Source organism: Emys orbicularis, chromosome 2 (genome assembly GCF_028017835.1).
Source record: "Emys orbicularis isolate rEmyOrb1 chromosome 2, rEmyOrb1.hap1, whole genome shotgun sequence".
Taxonomy (NCBI): domain Eukaryota; kingdom Metazoa; phylum Chordata; order Testudines; family Emydidae; genus Emys; species Emys orbicularis.
This window is the reverse complement of record NC_088684.1, coordinates 163539999-163547635: the sequence shown is the minus strand read 5'-3', so window position 1 is coordinate 163547635 and position 7637 is coordinate 163539999. Positions and strand designations below refer to the sequence as shown.

Here is a 7637-nt window from a genome sequence, read left to right as displayed (position 1 = left end):
AAATATTTGGCTAAACATTTTTTCTGTTTTTCAACCAGTTTATAGGATGGTCATAATTTTCTGAAAATCTGAAATTTTGACCAAAAATATTGCAAAAGCCACTGACATTTTTATGATAAATTGTCTGAATTTTTTTAAAATCAGCTCTACTGCACATGGTGGGTTCTTCATAAATAAGGTTCTTCATAAATAATTTTGTATTATATCTTTGTGAATCCTGACACATATACCATTAAGCTGGCATTTTAAACTCAACTACATGAAATGGATATTAATATGTTCTTGAAATTCACTTTAATAATTACCTCTTATTTTTCATTTTAAAACATCTATGATAGCTAGGATAGTTAATACATTTTTATATAACTGTTAAAAGAAACTTGGTGAAAATGATGAATCCTGGGGTACTGATTCATGTGACTTGAAAAGACCATCCATTTCCTGATTCACCTTCATATTTTCTAAGGAAAAAGCAATGTTTTGGAATCTCTCTCTTCAATCAAATGATTTTTGTGTGTGTGTGTATTTCTCTTTCATTTCAGCCACTTTCCTGAACTGACATCTTAGAGATGAAGAACAAAGTTGGGGTGAGAATAAACAATGCCTTGAAGAAACACAGCTACTGAACTTCTCTTATGAATGGGAGTAAGAGAAACTGATTATATCTGTGCTCTCTAAAAAGAAGTGAGAAGATTTTGTTTAAATTATGAAAAGTTAGAGACCTAAGGCATGGTCTTATTACATTTATTCATAGATTCTAAGGCCAGAAAGGACTGCTGTGATCATCTAGTCTGACCTTCTGTAGTGCGCTGGCCACAGAACTTCCTCAAAATAATTCCTAGAGCATAGCTTTTAGAAAAACTTCCAAACTTGATTGAAAAATTGTCTTTCATGGATTTAAATTAGGGCTGTCAATTAATCTCAGTTAATGCATATGATTAACTCAAAACAAATTAATGTGTTTTTTTTTTTTTTAACAAGCATTAATCCCACACCTCTGGAAACAGGACTTGGTGGTTTCGCACCCCCCTGGAGCCGCCCCAGGCCAAACTGCCCCCATTCCCAGCCTGTTGTCAACCTGATGTCAAGGTGTCCCCCCTCCCTGCCCATGTACCCTGTTGCCACTGAGCTGGGGTCAGGGAATGGGGAGCCTGTCAGCTGCTGCTGCTCTCTCAGGAGTGAGTGCTGCCAATGGCAGATGCTGCTGGCTGAAAAAGCATTCAGGCTTCTGAGTGCTCTGCTTAAAGAGACATCACTTCCCCAACACACAGACACACACATTCTCTCACACCAAACCAAAATCTGAAATGGCGCTCCTGATGAGACAAGAGTGGCCAGAGTGCTGCAGAATGGCCATGGGCTCCAGCAAGATGCAGCCCCCATGTGATAACCCAGAGCCTGCCTTGAGATGCAGGCTGAGTGCCAGGCACCATGAGTCGCAGCACAGAAGTAAGGGTGGCAATACACTATATACCATGCCACCCTTATTTCTGTGCTGCTGCTGACAGCAGCACTGCCTTCAGAGTTGAATTTGTTTCGGGGCTGAACCCCAGCACCTCTTTCAATACAAATTAAGCACTGGGGGGAGGGGGCGACAATGGGGCTGGAGGTGATGGGGGGTTGGAGAGCCTGTGGGGCCCAGAGGCGATGGACTGCTGCAGATCCCACTGGAGCGGGACAATGGGGGAGGGGTGCCCGCATGGGCCAGGGACTGCACTACAGTACTTGTATGTGTAGAGGCCTGTAGGGGCAGTGTGCTGGGAGGGCAGCTGAGCCCCGAGCCCTGAGTAGGGGGTGGAGCTTGGCTGATTAGGGGGCCTATAAAAGCGGCCGCCCAGCCAGGCAGCGGCTCAGCTGCGAGCAGCGGCACCCAGGAGCCGGCAAACAGGGCTGCTAACAGGGGAGTTTGAGTGGGAGTTTGCACGGGGAGGTGGAAGGGGGGGCAGGAGGGCGCGGTGTCCCGTGTGCTGTGTTCCCCCAGGTGCAGTGGGCAGAGACCACAGCAGCCATGAGCCAAGCAGCAGGGGACACAATGCAGATGATTGCATGTGGCAGATGCGGTATGTACATGGTCCTAGCGGGGGTGCGTGACCAGAGGTATGTCTGCATGAAATGCCACCTAATAGAGCTGCTGGAAGAAAAGATCCGAGGTTTGGAGATGCAGGTAGATACCCTGGTAGAGCTTAGAAGGGGGTTTGAGCAGCTAATGGAGCAAAGGCAAGGAGTGACTGAAGGGGAATGCTCAGGGGTACAGGTGGTAGCAGGGGCTACGGTCTGTGAGGGGGGAATGTCGGGGGGAGAACAAGGGCAGTGGAAGCATGTGACAGTGAGAAGCAGACCAAGGAAAAGGAGGGTCAGTGAAGGGGAAATAGAACTCAGGAACAGGTTTGGGTGTTTGGAAAATGAGGAAGGGGTGCAGCAGGTGGTCACTGAAGGGGAAAGGGTGAGGAAGAAGAGAAGAGCGGCTAGTCCCATAGAAAGAGGGGAGGAGTTGATGGAGACAGCACCAAATCTGGGCCCCGGGACGGTACAGGGTGGCATAAGAGGGACTGTAAGGGAAAATAGGAACGGACAGGGGTTGCGACTAGAGGGAACAGGGGATAGATTAGTAGATCGCACTGTCACCAGGCAAAGGCAGGTTTATGTGATTGGGGACTCCTTACTGAGGAGGTTAGACAGGCCTGTGACCAGGGCGGACCCAGAGAACAGAAGGGTCTGCTGTCTGCCGGGCGCTAAGATACGGGATGTGGACCTGCGGTTGAAAAGGATCCTAAAAGGAGCAGGTAAGAACCCCTTGATCCTCCTTCACGTAGGAACGAATGACACGGCTAGGTTCTCGCTAGAGAGAATCAAGGGAGATTATGCCAGGCTGGGGAAGACACTAAAGGAAATCGAGGCTCAGATCATTTTCAGTGGGATTCTGCCTGTTCCTAGAGAAGGGCAGCAAAGGGCTGACAGAATTGTGATGATAAATAGTTGGCTAAGGGAGTGGTGCTATAAAGAGGGCTTTGGGATGTATGGCCACTGGGAGGCTTTCGGGGACAGACAACTGTTCTCACGGGATGGACTTCACCTAAGTAGGGAAGGAAATAGACTTCTGGGAGGGAGGCTGGCTCATCTCATCAAAAGAGCTTTAAACTAAGAATTCGGGGGAGACGGTTGGGAGATGTCCAGTTAATCTGCACGCCAAATTACAACATTGAGAAGGAGGGTAACGAGACAAGAACGGATATAGCCAGGGGAAAGAGATTGGACATAAGGAAGAGGGGGGGGATGGATACTAGACTAATAGGTCATACTGGCAGTACGCTGTCCGTACCAAATCGGATAACAAATGGGAGGGAGGCTAAACGGCATAAATTAAGATGTTTATACACCAATGCGAGAAGCCTAGGTAACAAAATGGAGGAATTGGAGCTCCTGGTCCGAGAAATGAGACCGGATATCATAGGAATAACCGAAACGTGGTGGAACGGTAGTCATGACTGGAGTACAGGTATGGAGGGGTATGTGCTGTTTAGGAACGACCGGAACAAAGGTAAAGGTGGGGGAGTAGCATCGTATGTCAATAATGAGGTAAACTGTAAAGAAATAATAAGTGATGGAATGGATAAGACGGAGTCTGTCTGGGCAATACTCACATTGGGTAAAAAAACTACTAGAGCCTCCCCTGGGATAGTGCTTGGGGTGTGCTATAGACCGCCGGGATCTAGCCTGGATATGGACAGAGAACTCTTTAATGTTTTTAGGGAAGTAAATACTAATAGGAACTGTGTAATCATGGGAGACTTTAACTTCCCGGATATAGATTGGGGAACAAATGCTAGTAACAATAATAGGGCTCAGATTTTCCTAGACGTGATAGCTGATGAATTCCTTCATCAAGTAGTTACTGAACCAACAAGGGGGGATGCCATTTTAGATTTGGTTTTGGTGAGTAGTGAGGACCTCGTTGAGGAAATGGTTGTAGGAGACAACCTTGGCTCGAGTGATCATGAGCTAATTCGGTTTAAACTAAATGGAAGGATTAACAGAATTAAATCGGAGACTAGGGTTTACGATTTCAAAAGGGCTAACTTTAATAAATTAAGACGACTAATTAGGGAAGTGGATTGGACTAACATATTTATGGATCTAAAGGCGGAAGGCGCCTGGGATTATTTCAAGTTGAAGTTGCAGGAGCTGTCGGAGGCCTGTATCCCGAGAAAGGGAAAACGGATCGTAGGCAGGAGATTTAGACCGAGCTGGATGAACGACCATCTCAGAGGGGTGATTAAGAAAAAACAGAAAGCGTACAAAGAGTGGAAGAGGGGAGGGATCAGCAAAGAAACCTACCTTATTGAGGTCAGAGCATGTAGAGATGGAGTGAGAAAGGCCAAAAGCCGTGTAGAGTTGGACCTTGCGAGGGGAATTAAAACCAATAGTAAGAGGTTTTATAGCCATATAAATAGGAAGAAAACAAAGAAAGAAGAAGTGGGACCGCTGAAGACTGTAGATGGAGTGGAGATTAAGGATAATCTAGGCATGGCACAATGTCTAAACGAATATTTTGCATCGGTCTTTAATGAGGCTAATGAAGGGTTCAGGAATAGAGGCAGCGTGACAGAGGGGAATAAAGGAGGGGGGGTTGAATTACAGTACCCGAGGTAGAAGCCAAACTCGAACAGTTTAACGGGACTAACTCGGGCGGACCGGATTATCTTCATCTGAGAATATTAAAGGAACTGGCGCGAGAAATTGCAAGCCCGTTAGCGATAATTTTTAATGAATCTGTAAACTCGGGGATGGTACCGTTGGACTGGAGAATAGCTAATGTGGTTCCTATTTTCAAGAAGGGGAAAAAAAGTGACCTGGGTAACTACAGGCCTGTTAGTTTAACATCTGTAATATGCAAGGTCTTGGAAAAAATTTTGAAGGAGAAAGTAGTTAAGGACCTTGAGGTCAATGGCAATTGGGACAAATTACAACATGGGTTTACGAAAGGCAGATCGTGCCAAACCAACCTGATCTCCTTCTTTGAGAAAGTAACAGATTTTTTAGATAAAGGAAATGCGGTGGATCTAATATATCTCGATTTCAGTAAAGCGTTTGATATGGTACCGCATGAAGAATTATTGGTTAAATAGGAAAAGATGGGGATCGATATGAAAATCCAGAGGTGGATAAAGAACTGGTTAAAGGGGAGACTGCAGCGGGTCGTACTGAAAGGTGAACTGTCAGGTTGGAGGGAGGTTACCAGTGGAGTTCCTCAAGGTTCGGTTTTGGGTCCAATTTTATTCAATCTATTTATTACTGACCTCGGAACCGAATGTAGGAGTGGGCTGATAAAGTTTGCAGATGACACAAAGTTGGGAGGTATAGCCAATTCGGAGAAGGATCGGGATATCCTGCAGGGAGATTTGGATGACCTGGTAAACTGGAGTAATAGTAATAGGATGAAATTTAATAGTGAGAAGTGTAAGGTGATGCATTTAGGGATGACTAACAAGAATTTTAGTTATAAGCTGGGGACGCATCGGTTGGAAGTGACGGAAGAGGAGAAGGACCTCGGAGTCCTGGTTGATCGCAGGATGACTATGAGTCGGCAATGTGACGTGGCCGGGAAAAAAGCTAATGCGGTCTTGGGATGCATTAGGCGAGGTATTTCTAGTAGGGATAAGGAGGTGCTGCTTCCGTTATACAAGGCGCTGGTGAGACCTCATTTGGAGTACTGTGTGCAGTTCTGGTCTCCCATGTTTAAAAAGGATGAACTCAAACTGGAACGGGTGCAGAGAAGGGCCACTAGGATGATCCGAGGAATGGAAAACCTGTCGTATGAAAGGAGACTCGAGGAGCTCGGTTTGTTTACCCTAAGCAAAAGGAGGCTGAGGGGGGATATGATTGCTCTCTTTAAATATATCAGAGGGATAAATACCAGGGAGGGAGAGGAATTATTTCAGCTTAGTACTAATGTGGACACGAGAACAAATGGATATAAACTGGCCGTCGGGAAGTTTAGGCTTGAAATTAGACGATGGTTTCTAACCGTCAGAGGGGTGAAGTTCTGGAATAGCCTTCCGAGGGAAACGGTGGGGGCGAAAGACCTCTCTGTCTTTAAGATTAAGCTTGATAAGTTTATGGAGGGGATGGTTTGATGGGATAACGTGATTTTAGTCAATAAGTCAATAACGTGCCATCGCTGGTAATTAGTATCAATGGTCAATATGGGTCTGGCTGGAGAATCTTGCCCAAATGCTCGGGGTTCTGCTGATCGCCATATTTGGGGTCGGGAAGGAATTTTCCTCCAGGGTAGATTGGCAGAGGCCCTGGAGGTTTTTCGCCTTCCTCCGCAGCATGGGGCAAGGGTCGCTTGCTGGAGGATTCTCTGCGACTTAAAGTCTTTAAATCATGATTTGGGGACTTCAACAGCTGAGTCAAGGGAGAGAATTATTCCAGGAGTGGGTGGGTCAGATTTTGTGGCCTGCATCATGCAGGAGGTCAGACTAGATGATCATAATGGTCCCTTCTGACCTTAAAGTCTATGAGTCTATGAGTCTATGAGGTGAATTGAAAAATACTATTTCTTTTGTTTATCTTTTTTACAGTGCAAATATTTGTAATAAAAAATAATATAAAGTGAGCACTGTACACGTGGTATTCTGTGTTGTAATTGAAATCGATATGTTTGAAAATATAGAAAACACCAAAAATGTTTAAATATATGATATTCTATTATTGTTTAACAGTGCAATTAAAATTGTGACTAATTGCGACTTTTTTAAATGTTGCAGTTAACCATGATTAATTTTTTTAATCATTTGACAGCTCTAATTTAAATCTATTATTATTTAGATTTAAATCTAAAATAGATTTTTTATTTAAAAATAAAAGGTTTGGGATGCATTTGTTGGGTGCCTCTGCACTATCCCTTTCTATCTTGCAGAGTTGCCCAACTATCTTAATTTAAAAAAAAAAAAAGAACCTATCTACATAGGGCTAGATTCTGTCACAGATGTGTACTTGGGGAACGTTACACCATTTTTAAGTTAACTGGACACTCTTATTTTGATTTCAAAGTGCCTTATTTCAGTTTAGTTTAAATGTATTCCAAATTGATTTAAAGTAAACAAAAAACAAACAAAACAAAAAAGTAGGGCTGTCAAGCGATTAAAAAAAATAATTGCACTGTTAAACAATAATAAGATACCATTTATTTAAATATTTTTGGATGTTTTCTACATTTTCAAAAATATTGATTTCAATTAGAACACAGAATACAGTGTACAGTGCTCATTTATTTTTGATTACAGCCTAATCCAGGTACTGTAGTGCAATCTCTTCAAATGAAAGTTGAACTTAGAAATGTAGAATTATGTACAAAATATAACTGCATTCAAAAATAAAACAATGTAAAACTTTAGAACCTACAAGTCCACTCAGTCCCTACTTCAGCCAATCGCTCAGACAAACAAGTTTGGTACCATTTGCAGGAGATATTGCTGCCTACGTCTTGTTTACAATGTCACCTGAAAGTGAGAACAGGCTTCCGCATGGCACTGTTGTAGCCGGCATCACAAGATATTTACTTGCCAGATGTGCTAAAGATTCATAGGTCCCTTCATGCTTCAGCCACCATTCCAGAAGACATATGTCCATGC

At 43.8% G+C, this 7637-nt stretch overlaps 1 non-coding gene across 1 annotated transcript; it reads left to right on the top strand.

Annotated features, from left to right (window-relative positions):
* Nucleotides 1–382: 382 nt before the first annotated feature.
* LOC135875357 (small nucleolar RNA SNORD123) lies at nucleotides 383–451 on the top strand. The gene has a single exon (XR_010561230.1). It is a non-coding gene; the product is annotated as a small nucleolar RNA SNORD123 (small nucleolar RNA).
* The last annotated feature ends 7186 nt before the right edge of the window (nucleotides 452–7637 follow it).